Source organism: Lichenostomus cassidix, chromosome 9, assembly GCF_008360975.1.
Source record: "Lichenostomus cassidix isolate B80296 chromosome 9, HeHo_3.0, whole genome shotgun sequence".
NCBI classification, from domain to species: domain Eukaryota; kingdom Metazoa; phylum Chordata; class Aves; order Passeriformes; family Meliphagidae; genus Lichenostomus; species Lichenostomus cassidix.
The window spans coordinates 7,020,185-7,034,204 of NC_139490.1; the positions used below are offsets into that span (position 1 = coordinate 7,020,185).

At 37.9% G+C, this 14,020-nt stretch overlaps 1 protein-coding gene and 1 long non-coding RNA gene across 2 annotated transcripts in view; both read left to right on the top strand.

The window, feature by feature from the left end:
- LOC146433140 (uncharacterized) overlaps positions 1 to 14,020 on the top strand; it is a 263,924-nt gene that overhangs the window by 28,786 nt on the left and 221,118 nt on the right. The gene's annotated exons all lie outside the window — the stretch shown is intronic.
- Positions 9,905 to 11,687, top strand: LOC146433141 (uncharacterized). Its single transcript, XR_014853924.1, has 3 exons — positions 9,905 to 10,001; positions 10,447 to 10,492; positions 11,578 to 11,687. It is a non-coding gene; the product is annotated as an uncharacterized LOC146433141 (long non-coding RNA).

The following is a 14,020-nucleotide window of genomic DNA, read 5'->3' on the forward strand; positions in this document are numbered from 1 at the left end:
GGGACCCCTAAGGCTCCAGACAGAGCCATTCCCTGTGCCGTGATGTGCAGAGAAGCCATAACAGCACCTCTGCCCATGCCACCTTCTGGGCAGTCCCAGGTCTGGTCTCTGAAGAATTATGAACAAATTTTTTCAAGTGCTTGCTCTTCTTGTTCGGAAAGAAAGTGGTTGAAACCAATTATCCTGTGTTGATCTGTGGTTGATTTCGGTTAGTAGTGAATGACATGCAGAAAAATCCCAAGTGCTGTTCCTTTATCACATCCATGTCCCAGGGAGAGTCCGTGGTAGATTGTACTCTGTTTCTGGTAAAAACGCCAGGAGTTTCTTGTGGTGTAAATTACTTGTAGCTGTTGTTTCTTAGCACTGTGTAACAGCAGCCAGGTGCTTCCAGAGGCAGCAGAGAAGGTGCAGGAGAGTGGCAGCATCTTCCTGGAGCTCCAGTAGCCTCTAAATCCAACAAACTCCTTAACAGTGCGTGAGACAGTGGAGCTCCTCTGTTTGAAACAGAGTACATTCGGTGCTAAATTGCTGCCTTAAAGCTTGGGATAGCCATGGCTGAATTCTACTAATTCTACAATCAGTTTCAACTAATCAAAAACAAGGTATTTTTGGAGCCTGGGACAAATAATATCTGTTAAAGTAAAGGGCAAGCACAGACTCTGGTGGTGTAAAGTCCTTTCCCTGTTTCTGTGTCAAATAAGCCTTTTTAGACAAAAACCCCACAACTAATCTTGAGATCATAAGCTGTCATGCTCATTTTGTATTTTAGGCACATTATACGTTTTAGGTACATAACTGCATCTTAGATTCCTGTTAGCAACAATCTTTATTAGGGGGTAGAATTTGATTGAAATCATCAAAGCTCTAGAGCAGGGGTTTATAGGGAAGTTTCCTGTACCTTTTGTTTCAAACTGAAGAATGTTATGATATACCAAGAATATATCTTTCAGATTTTTTAAGTATGTTCATTTTTTAATCTCCTTTTCCTACACCGCCTTGTCTTTCTTTCCTGCTGTGTACATCTGAGAGCTTTCTAGGCCACCAACTGATGGCTTTGGTGTCTGTTTATATATGCAGTACAGACCCAGTTCTTGACTGGAGATTCTAGGTGCTTCTGTGCCTTTTAATTTGTGAAAGCAGAACAGTTTTTTTATGCTAGCCTTGTATATGTGAATAGAAATAATTGTACCAGGAAAATAATGTTTGACTGGCAACCTTAAAATCAAAGGTAGGTCCTACTTCAATTTAGAAGACTAAGGAAGGATAGATTCATGGGCAATAACAAACTAAAGACTTTTTATCAGGCTGATGAAGTTTTCTGAGTGTTGTGGACATGTGCTAATTATAACATGGCACTGTTTTCCTAACTTAACCTTGGAGACCCATGAGCTTAATCTTGAACTGTCAGTAAAATACTTCTGAATCTAATGGGAAGCGGGACAGCTATGTGAAGAGCTCTGGAAATATTTGTCCACTTCTAGGATTTATGTTTGCTGTGTGAGGTGATCATTGTTACCCATTCTGAGGTTTGCAAGATAAGAATTCTCCTTGTTCTTTGTTTTAAAAATAAAAAGTAATGGACTAAGAATATTAAACCAAGTTCCGTCATGATTACATTGTTAATAGATCTTGCACTGTGTAATGGTATCTCTTGAGTCAGAAACCTGATGGTAGTTGAATTTCATCGATTTATGCATTCAGAAAACATAAACCCTGCCCTTGTACAAAAAAATGCCTTAAATTTCACAGTTTGAGGAAGCAAATCCTTGTAAGAGCTGTGTCTATTCTGTCAGCTCTTGTGCTCTAATGCCTCCTGTTTCCTCTGCTTGAACATCTCTGAGGCTTTTCTCATCGAAGCTTTGCAGCACAGCCTCTCTGGTATCCATCAGGCCAGGTAGGTGTGAATTTTATCATGCAGGCTGCTTTCACTGCAAGTCAGTTTGAAGCAGCAAATGTGTGGGCAGCAAACATGGACTAAAGGGAAATTTGGAAACTATTTTGTAGAACAGGTATGCAGATTAATGAATAAATAATTTATGGGAAGTGTTGTATTTGAAGCAGGGAAAAATTAAAATAAGCAACAGAAACTGTAATCTGCAATTTTTGGTCCCTGTTAAATGCCCATGGCAAGGGGCTGAGGTGTCATTTTTGGTTTGTATCCATTTCTGGAAGAATTTCAGATTTAAAATGTTGCAAAGTAAAAGTTCTTTTGGGTGTTTTTTTCAGTCGAGTATATTTGTCTCAGTTTATGGAAAAAGCATATCCTCCCAGGAGAATGTATGGGGGGATTGGTAGCATAGAAAAGTGAATGTAGGAAATTGTTGAGTCAGTGAATGGAACCCTGAATGGATTTGCAGCAGAGAGTGAAGTTAAAATGCATTTGACTTAAAACAGAATACACAACATCTTCTTTTGCTTGCTTTCAGGAACTTGCCGTGTAAATCCAGCCTATTACAGATAAATGAAAGAGAGAAATTATAAAATGAAAAGTAGCTGTAATGCACAGATTGAATGTTTGGGTGGGAGTGAAAGTAGGAGTTACTGGGTTGGAACAGATTCCTTAAGATCTGTCACATCATACCATTAAAATAAAGAGCTAGACATAGTAATTTTAAAGGGATATTGTGTAAAAGTTGGGAGATATTAATGCAGTAAAATACATTGATGGATTCCAAAGTTACAGTCTGTTATGTGTATCATACTGACATAATAACTGTAGATAGCAAATACTTGCTGGGGGTACTGGGCTGCTTGTGAAAGGAAAGATTACAGTGTATTTTGATTCCACCAGCTCCCTGGCTGTGCACTTGCAGATTCACTAGATAATTCCTGTAACTTTTTGGATCAAATTTGTAATATAATCAAAGATCTTCATGAAGGTCATGAATTTTCGGTTTTTACATCCTTAGCAGCTGCAGTCTTCATGGGAAAAGGCCAAAAGAGGGAGGGATTGCTTCAATTTGTTTTGTTCTGCCACAGAAATTTTAATGGCCATGGGCAACTGACTTCATCTTCTGTTCTCCACTGATATCTAGTCTTGTACTGGTAGGATTTTGATGATAAAGAAATTATTTCACAAGTACTTAAAACCTATGGGTAATAGTGTTGTATAAATGATCAAGATTTTACATACAGCAGAAGATAAAACTGAACAGTGCTTTCCCACAGCCAGGCACTTTATTTAGACACATTTGTTACCACCTGGTTCCCCACGCTGTCTTGTCTGAGCGCCTCACTATCTGTGCCTATATTTGCAGTGCCCCACATTATATTGTGGGGTCCTTGGATGTGGAAACCAGGAGTTTTCTTTCTTATTGTATCACAAAAAAGTCTCAGGAGAGCTCTGAATTCAACTCAGTCTCCCAGCCTAAATTTTGATCCAGTCTTGCTCTGTCTTCCATGGAGAGCCCATCTCAGGCTCCCTGTGAGGTATTCAAAAATCTTTGCTGACAGTAGTTTGGGGTTGGTAAGTCACATTTGTTGTATGTCACAAAAGCGTAAAGAAATGGGAAAAAACATGAAACCTGGATTTTCTGCAGTGCAGAATTGCACCTGGTGTATCATTAAGGTGGTGCCATATGTATCTAAAATGATATATAAAATATCTGAATTTTAAAGCAGTATCTATTGCTTGTTCTTCCATTTCTTCAATATTTTACAAATTGTATCAAGGAAAAAAACCACTTTTAAAATCCCTTTTTTAAGGAAAGAAGAGAGATGCTTTTAAAATGAATGTGAAGGTTATGATACGTATTTAACAAAGCCTGGGAACTTGGAAGTGTAGACAGCCATTGTCTTGTCTTAACCCAGCGGTGTGAGTAAAGGATACAGTGTCAGATGTAATTTTGAATTTTCCTGGCTTCTGTCACTTCACATCACAACCTTAGCATTAGTAATATACTTTTTTTTTTGTTGAGGAACAATAGCTAAAAATGTATTTTGACTAGTAAAATTAAGAAGATGACATGTAAATCATAGAAGTTCACTGTGCAATAGTAATGTGTGTCATTTTTTTAATACAAGTGTAATTCTGAGTACATGGTAACTACTGTCTATAGCTACAGAAATATCACCACCTCCTACTTTTTGGCAAGAAACTATATTTTAAGTTTTATATATAGATTACACAATGACAGAGAGGGTAAAAACTTTTAGCTGAGCATTATACTTTAGTACAGAGCAGGAACTAAATATAGTCGCTGTGTCATCACAGCAAGGTTGCTTTGTGGCAAAAATACAAAAAATAAACCAGCAGAGATGTACATTACTGCTGTTACACAGTCATTAGCAACAGATGAAGTTGGCTATAGCAGTAGCTGATTACAGGAGATCCTATCATGAGTGATAACAATTGAACCTGAGCAATGTCATTTCAGCCACTGGGACCTGTTCTGTTGACTCTCAGATTCTTCTCCTTAATCGGCTTTGAGCTGAGGCTGGAGATCTCAGACTGTGGGAGTGATGTACCCTTTGACCTCATCTAGCCAAAGGAATACTTCTGGATGCTTTCTGCTTGAGTGTAGCAGCTCTTCAGGCCTGTTGGCAAGACTCCTGTACTTCCCCCTAAGGAAGCAGGAGTTGAATCCATTTGCAAAAGAAGGAGAGAACAGAAGAAATCTAATAGTTCAGGGTGCCCCATTCTTCAGCCCTAAGCTGGTTCCTGTCCTTCTGTCTTCTCTCTCTTCCTGCACTTGATTCAGTGTCAAGAGGAGGAAAAGGCTCAAGGACTGAAACTGCAGTTTTCATGCAGCCCTAGGAGGGACCAATCCAACTATGGGAATACTTATATCATTCCCAAGGCTGGGTGAAGGTGGATAATGGGGAAAGGGAAAAATTGGGCTCTTTCTGGTAGGAGGGTGAGCACATCTTAATGAATATAAGATTTACAATGGGTGTTTGAGCTCCAAGCCCCAGATAGTCTGCAGGTAAAGGTCTGTTAGGAGCTTGTGCAAAGCTCAGTTGAATCAGGTCGATTGGACAGTGTCAACTATGTGTTTTTCTTACACCAGCAGAGCTGCTTTGCAAAAGCATGAATAACCCATTATAACCTGCATTTTTGTTTTAATTGCAGTGTTTTAATTTATGGGCTAGTAGAGCTGCAATATAGAACAAATGAGTCAAGTCCTGGAAATCAGTTCTAACCTGTCCTGTTCCTATTGCATTAGTCAGTGAGTAAACTCTCATCTGAGGTTCAGGACCAGATCTCACCCTCCCAAACTAGGGCTTTCCTCTTCTGTGAAAACATTTTCAATATTCTGGATCATGCTTGCAAAATAGAGCAATTTACATTTAAAGGGTGATACTGCCAGCTAGCACATTACCAGGTGATTACAGACCCTTCATTTGGGGCATGAGAGTGTGTAAACCTCCTCAAACAAATGATAACTACTTTTACAAAATCTGGACAAGGCTGTGATGGTGGAAATACAGCATTAAAAGGAGCATTACCACCTCTAGCACCATCTTGTGTTTTCTCTTAAAATGGAAGGGAAAGAGGGTGTCTTGAGCTCTGTCACAAAGTACAGACTGACCTGTAGGTGTGTTAGTCGCTCTGGACATGCCATTGACTAGCATGGAGATTTAACCACAGAGTTATTCAGGCAGAATCTTTATTAGGCTTACTGTAGAATAAGGAAAGATCTCCTACCCTGATTTGATTTGTGAGGAATAAGGGCTGATTTGCCAAGCTTGAGGAAAAAATGCAGGCAATCCTTCTGCAGCTTTTAGTTGTAAGTCTTTTAAATTACATGTAAACCCTCTCCAAGATTTGGTTGTTTTGTGGATCTGAACCATAGTACTTGGTTGTGGTGTGGTTTTGTTTGGGGTTTATTGTTGTTGTTTGGTTTTGTTCACTAAGACTCAAATTCACAAAAATATTTGCCTGTGTAGTTCTCATTTTCTTAAATATATAATTAACTTTGGAGATCTGCTCCTAGGAGCCTGATCCTGTAAGAATCATGACATATCCCAGTACTGATACTGAAGCTGGTGGAGTCTTATTTCATGTGTGGAGTAGAATAAGGTCACATACAATGTAGATAGTCTGTCCTGTGTGTGAGATCAAGAATCACCATGGTTACTTATCCGGTATTTTGCGTGCGCTCTCTCGTGCTCTCTCTCTCTCTCTATTTATTTATTTATTTATTTATTTTCAATTTTTGTGTTATGTGGAAGAAAGATCTTAAACATAAACAATTTTCTGTCTGAAACAGTGGCAAGAGCCTTTTGAATGTTTATTGCTTTGCAGCAGTGATGTATCCATAAGCTTTAGGAAGCAGTGGCTGATGCTGGGTGCTGGAGCTGCTGCTGGTCATCCATAGCCTGGTTCTTGATCTGAACATTCCTGCCTGTAAAATGAGAGTTGTTTGCTTTATTAATATAAAATAGTTATTGTTTGCATCACCGTTTCTGTCTTATTGTGTGATTGTGCATTTCCTACAATAGTGGCAGTCTTTTATCTGGATGTTAAGTTTTGCATTAGTGCAAGTAGGAGTTTCTATTTAGTACTTGAGAGAGTCTGTCAGGATAGAAGTGACTTCTTGGTCCCATTTATGACGTAGTTGTCCTGGTGTCTGTCACTTAGCAATTCAGTGCATTTAGAGTCTCCTGAATGGTAAAGTATTAGCAGAGCAATCCAGATCCATAAATATATTTTTATATATAATTTTAAGACTAAACATTAAAGAATCAAGCCTAAGAATTTTTTTTCCAAGTAAAATAAATATTCTTGTTCATCAAGTATATCATCCTGCATCATGTCAATAGTGGCAATGAGGGGTGGGCAAACAGCCACGTGAGCTTGTCATTATGTAAAGTAGATTGCTCAGCAATCAAGTTACTGGTAGATCAAGTTCTGTAGAAATATTTTAGTTTCTAATTTCTCCTTAAGCATCAAAGTACTCATGTGAACCTGTGGAAAGTTAGGCACCAGTTTAAGACTTGAACCACCTTTGTGTGTATGGAAAATAGAGCTGTTTCATTTCTGAGAGAGTAATGATGTTGCTTTTCTGGCAGCATCTGAACTTAGTTTGGTGATACGTGGTTGTTTTCAACAACCTGTGGGATTGTAGGTGACCTTGCTTGCCTTGACAGATACTGTGATGTATTTGGAGAATTATTCTGCCTTGCTGCATTTAAACCATTTGGTTTATACTACTATATTTATAATGTAGGTTTATCAGTAGAAAAAGAAAAAAATAAAGTAGTTAATGGGAGGAAAGTTATTCAGCTTAAAAATAGAAATATTTTGTCCCCTGATGCTTTTGAGCAGATTTGGAGCAGTGCTTGTTAGGGAAAGAGGATATTCATGGAAAACAGAAGGTAGGATTTTTAATAAGGAAAGTAATGATGGGAAACAACCAATAAGAATATGGACAGGTAAAGAATAATTAGAGATCATCTTTAAATAGCATAAGGGTAAGAATTTTTTGCTCTGTTCGTATCATTCTGTGTTGTGCCTTTTGCTGGGATTTTACACATTAAGATTGCCACGTATTGCTTAGTATTGTTAATACGCAAAATCCTGGCAAAAGGTTGACATTGTAATGGCTCTAAAGGACCCATTTCAATGTAAATCCTAAGGGTCTATCAATGTGCAGGGGATTTATGTGGGTGAGTCCCATTAATGGTAATGGGACTTATGTGCGTAAATCTCTTCTGCATTGATGGGAAAATAGACTCCTTAGTATGCAAAGTCTCATTTGAAATCAAAGAGCATTTGCATAAGATCCATACATGGCATGGAACTCTGTGTGTTAAAAACAGTATGAAAAGAAGATAATACACCTTAACTACTTTAGTGGATAAATACTAGTGTAAAAAGAGTATTCTTGATATTATGTATTTTATTTTTAAAATTGCAGCAATATTTATGCAATTGTCTCTACCTACTAGAAACCAAAATAAATATTGTATTTTTATTGCTGTGAATGGTTGCTTTTCACAGGAGTGTAGTTGAACAAAATACTTATGTACAGTTGCAGAAATTTGGCAGTGAGCTCATGCCCCAACGTTCTGCATGAAACATTTCATTTTGGACAATTCAGAATGCAAGCAAGAACCAAGAGACCTTTGCAGTCCCAAAGCCAGTGTATGCATCTCATAAATGCTCTCAGGCGACATCGTGCTTTTATTTCAGCTACCCAGCAGGACTAAAAAATTCTCAGTACTCCACTGCTCCCCAGGATGTTCCAGCGGCGATCCAGGGGGATTTACCTTGGGAAGGAGGAATTTCCGTGTGCGGGAGCGAGGGGCAGCTCGGTGCTGGGCGCTGCCACCGAGTGTCGCTGTTGGCAAATGTAACGTTGAACGGCGACAGGAACAGCCCGGCGAGAAAACTTCACTTTTCCAGTCTCCTCCTGGCAATACCCGGAGGAGACTTTGACAAACTATTCCGTGAATACTGCTTACCCTAAGGGGGCTCCAATGGACTTGGAGATGTTGCAACGAAATTACAGTGGGGCTTGGAGAATGTCTGAAATGTTAATGACCTACTTTGGTCTTTGCTGTCTGGCATCCAGGCTTGCTGTGTTATTTTAAAAACTAAGCAAGAGCATAAACAGTTTAATAATTTTGCTATTTCTGTGGTTTTGAAGTGGGTGAAGGAGAAGAGTAACTTATTGTGCTGATGCAGAGAAAAAGTGGCCTGTAGAATGGTTATTCTTTTTAATCAGTAGAATGGTTATTCTTTTTAAGGGAGCAAAGAGAAGATGTAGGATATAGAGAGCAATTTAAAGAGGGAGTTTTGGATATGTGTGACTTGGCAAAGTTTCATCTGCCTACAAGAGGAAAAGCCAGTTTATGTCTCATGTGGTATATCACCTCAGGAATCGGTATTGACTCTACCTATGAGATTTCTCTCATACTCATACTCTCCTTAGGTGCCTTCTAAGGAGAAATAACAGAGTTGAATGTATTTTAATATTAAGGATATCTGCTTTTTGTATTCAGGATGAGTTTATCATTTGATAAACTCATTTGATATTGATAGGAAATTGATGAATTTATGTTTTCATATATTGTTTATGTGAACAATATTAATCTTGCAACCCTTATCTCACTAGCCAGTGCATGCTGGAAAATAGTTTCTCTAGGAATGCAGCTTTAAATAAGTTTTAACAAGCATACCAGTTTTCAACAAGTATAATAAACCTCCCCAAAATTCCCTTTTTTGTTGTTGGACAGAAGAAAAAGTGTTTTGTTGTTTATTGCAGAAGCATATTATTAAATGTAGAACTTATGCATACTCATAGAGGGTGGTGTGTGAATGGCACAGGTGAAAGCATTTTGTCCAGTTTTTCAATGAGTTGATACTTCTGTGTGCATTGACTTTTGTCTTTCCAGTTCTATGTAGCGTAGAATATTAATTTATCCATCCTGATTGTAGAGTTCCTAGAGGAACTAACACACTCTCTCTCTCTGTATATATTTATACACACACACACACACACACATATATATATATAGTGGACCCAGTTCTTATAAGAATTATGACAGTTATTATGGCATAAAGCCAAATTACTTTTATTTACTTTTCTTTTAGTTCTGTATTGAATAGTATCTCACTACTTCTCTTAAAACCTTACTGGGGAGCCTGGATCCAATGATAACAAAGATACTTGGTTATACCCCTAATATAAATACATTACACTCAGTATAGTCACCTTAAGAATTAATTTGTATTCTTCACAAGAAAACTTTCCTGTGACTGTTTTTGTGAGCAGGTGATGTAAATGAGAGCTGCAGCTGTGAGATGGGATGGGAAGCAGGATGCCTGACTGCAGCACCTGACTGCACAGGTAAATTGCATCAGGGCCCCAGTACCAGCTGAGTATTGTTCCTCAGCAGTGATTAGCACACCCCAGCTGGGAAGAACTTAGTTGAAAACCTAGCAGCCTTCACAAAAGACAGGGAGAAAATGCATCCTGAAGCTTTTTGGCTAAATAAGTCAAGACTGTTGTTAGAAGAAGGGATGGCAGAAAGAGCTGTGTTTTGTCTCTGAGGTGAGTGACAGCCTCAGGAGCTCCTCATGCTGACTCCTCCATGGGGTGATGTCACACCATTCCTGGGAGCAGCAGCATGGCTGTGCTGGAGCAAAGCTCTGCCTCTGGCAAGGTGTTGCTCTCCTGGGAGCTACACCTCCAACAGCAGCATTTGGAAAATGTACCTGATGACTTGGGGTATTTTATGCCTCTAATACAAGTGAGTTTCTTAAGTGACTTTAAGACAAAGAGACAGAAGAGCTGTTGTTGTATAATTAGGTTTCTATAACAGCAGTTCATATGTAGCCCAAATGAATATCTCAGTACTTGTGCCCTCAGTAATGGTGCACAACAACTTGATTAAGTATTTTAATGGTTGTATAATGTCAGAAAAAACATCAGGGTGTTTCAGAATTTGATAGTCTTGTAAGCTTATGTTGACAGCTGGATTTTTTTTAATGAACAGATTAATTAAAATGGACAAGATGTGAAAAAGCTTTCTACCTTCTAAAGTCGGGAACAACTGTGTATATTATTGTGTATATTATAGTTGCTATGCCTGTGCCTAAGTATATTGGAGTGAATGCAGCTTCAACACTGTTCTTCATGCTGAATTCCTAAGATTATATGTTTCCTACAAAGTTATTTCACCAACTGGATGGTTTATGATATTGCAGTGTAAAAGAAATTAAATGCACAAAAACTTTTAATTTAGAATAAGTGCAGTTAGAGGGCCCAGAAAGTAGCAGCTAAAAAGACACTGTTTCTGGGATTCTGAATGAGCAGTATTAACTCAGTTTTAACGAGTTTTGTGACTCAGTAAAGTTTTACTTGCACACGTCATAATGAGACTGTTTTTCTTAATGCTTGCAGGATCTAATCCTGGACAAATTTGGATACATGTGCTGTTTATATGGGGAGGCAGAGTACCTTCTTTTGTGTGTGTGTCTGTATCTTGTTTCATCTACCTCTTAAAGACTTTATTTTTTATTTATTTGTTCTCATTAGACATTTAGGGCACATTTTAAATTCATGTTTTTAACCCTCCCCTTCTTTCTTTCTTAAATATTTTATTCTTTGTATTGATATCAGTTTTGTAAAGAATCTCTATAGCTCAGGGGAGAAGGGGAAAGCAGGGAGTGGAGTGCTATTCTGCTCTGGAAATTTGACAACAATATATGTTATGAATATTGACTTTAGCAATGAAGTCCTTGGAAGGCTTTCCATTGTTCTTTTGGCAATTTATTTTGCCCTAAAAACACAAATGTTGTGTCCAAGAGAGTCCTGCTTTTAGGTACAGAATATAGGAAGAGATACATAGAAGAAATGATCTGGTGCTGGTTTTAGTGTGTTCTGGAATTCTGTGTAACTCTAACCAGAAAAAATGTCATCTTTGGAAGAAGATTTGATCCTGAAGCTATTCTGGAAATATGCTAATGGGCCTGAGAAATCTAAACTTTGTGATACTTCAAAGGCAGACAAAATGTGGAAAACTGTGAGATCTGAGTCTTGGAGAATCAGCATGGAAACTAGAAGGGTGATGATGAAGGGGAGAAGGGAATCTTCAAATGTGATGGCTGTGATTTTTGTGGTCCAGGTGTTAACTGATGTTCCCAGCAGTCAGCACTAGAATTTGGTGTTCAGTTGCTTGTGCCTGTGCTTGGCCTTCCAGGAACTTGCTGCAGTCAGACAGCAGTCAGTAACAAGGCAAACTGTATATGGTGGGTGGAGAAATCAATATGTGAGTTAAAATGTGATTTTTGAAACTTAAGTTCTGTCTGAATCTATTGCATGATGATCACTTTTTTCTAGTCCAGAACAGTACAGAATAATGCTCTGATGCAATGGTAACATAGGAATGTGTTGCATTCCTGCCATGAGAGTAATGCTAATCCCACAATCATCCTGCAATACAAATCTGTAGGATAAAGAATAAATACTGCTGTAGTCCTCGATTTTCCTTAAGATTAATTAGCTTTTCACTTCTACCACCTTTGACAAAGTAAAGTGATAAATGAATAGGCCATTATCAAAGTACTTTTCAATGCTACCTTCTTCCTTTTCTCTTGGATAAAGCCCACTGTACAGGTATGAATGCATAAAACTTAAAAACTTAAACCCAGTAACTTAATTTTTTTGGACAACTTGTGGTGCAATCATGCCTGTTTGTCTTCTCTGAAAACATGGAGGTTGTTGAGCAGAGAGAAAATTGTGACATCATTTGCTTATAAGGGTATGAAAAAGGTTATAGTTCTAACTGCCTAATGGTTTCTTGTAATTGCTGCTTTTTAGATGACTCCTCAAATCAGGGTTTTGAACCTTATTCCATGGCTATTCCTGGAGTTTTTGTTCAGTGTACCTGTAATCTGATCATAAAACTTACCATTGCTTTTGTGTCTTCAACAGTAGATGAAATGAGGCCACAGCTTGGAATGGTAAGAAGAGGAAATGCCAGAAATGCTGGTATTCTAACCCAGAATCAATTATTACGCACAGTCTATGGAGATTTTTATGGCCCAATATTTATTTTTAAAACAGTCAAAAGGAAACAAACAAACAACCAGACCTTACTTTACATAAATATAAATGTGGGTTTTAATTGAATTATATATCTTCTCAGGTTGTAGGCTTTTGAAAAATCATGTAAATTTTTTCTTCTTAAAATAATGCAAACTGCTAACGAATTTAGTAGTTATTGTTCAAAGACTGTTAAACACCACTGAAAATAATGTGCAAATCTCATTTTTCTGGTAATAGTATCTTGTTAATTAGCTGAGTTACCCAAATACTGACATTATGATTAAAACTGCTCTGAGTAGGAGGTGGTAATGATGCACTGCATGCTTTACAACACATTATATGCAGTGCATGTTAATTCTGGCAGTGAGAAGAATCACAGATGTGTGCTTAAAAAAAAAGGCAGCGGTAAGAAGAATCACCTTGAGTTTAACCAGGTGCTGAAGTCGGTAAATTGTGGTTTATTCGATATCCTAATATTCACAATGTAGCCCTTAGCCGCCGTTGGATATTGTTTACTGCAAATAACAGGAGAGTGGCCTTTACTCCCAATGCAGCAAACCCTGCAGTGCCCACCTTTGGCAGCTGAAGACCTGCAGGGTGTGATTACATGAAATGTAGAAGTTCCATTTGGTAAAGAAACAAATGTACTTGTTGTGTAAGAAATGACCATTCCGTTTCTTCTATTGCTGTAAAAACAAAGTTCATCCACAAACACTTTCCTCAAGAACTGTGAGGGAGGGGGTTTGTTGTTTTGATTTCTTCTTTCCTTGAGGAACTTGAGATGTGCATTTTAGGGGAGCTTGTAGGAAGGAGACAGAAACCCACAGAGACTTCTTGAAAGCTTGATATTCCCCTTCCATTCATACTCCATTTCATTCTTTCAATGTTTCCTTTTAGAGCACAGTTACTTGATGAGATCCAGTAGACTTGATCTTAGTCCTAAATCAAATCTGTAGAGAAACACAAGAGAGAATTCCTAATCTCTTTTCTCTCATGGCTGCAACACTATCATCTGTCGTACTAAATAGAAGGACTTTTTAGGGAGCTCAGTTTTGGGTGGTCTTCTGGTAGTTTAGGAGTTTGTTTGAGGAGCTCTGATAGTTCTGAGGACCTGAGACTTAAGTTTTATGGCTGAGAATTGAATGGGACACTCCACTGTTTTAGACGGTTTCAATTTTGGCTTATTAGATGACCAGTAAAGATAATATCTTAGTCTAGGAAGAGATCAAATAATTTTGTGTGAATAACTGAAAGTGAGGCTTTATTTCTGTAATGGTGAATAGTCCAGTTTTAGGATAATGGAAGGAATGACTAGTGTTGTTGTATCCATCTTTTTTAAGGGTTAAGTAATACTAAAATAACAAAGGATTTTATATTTTATTTTCCAGATATTTTCTGGCACTTGGAAATTCTTAAATTATACCATTTCTTTTCTATATCCAGACTAAGGCGATTGAGAGAAAAAATTTAAATGCCAGCATAAGGAGCACCTAAATAACTTCTATCTTTAAAAAGTTTAC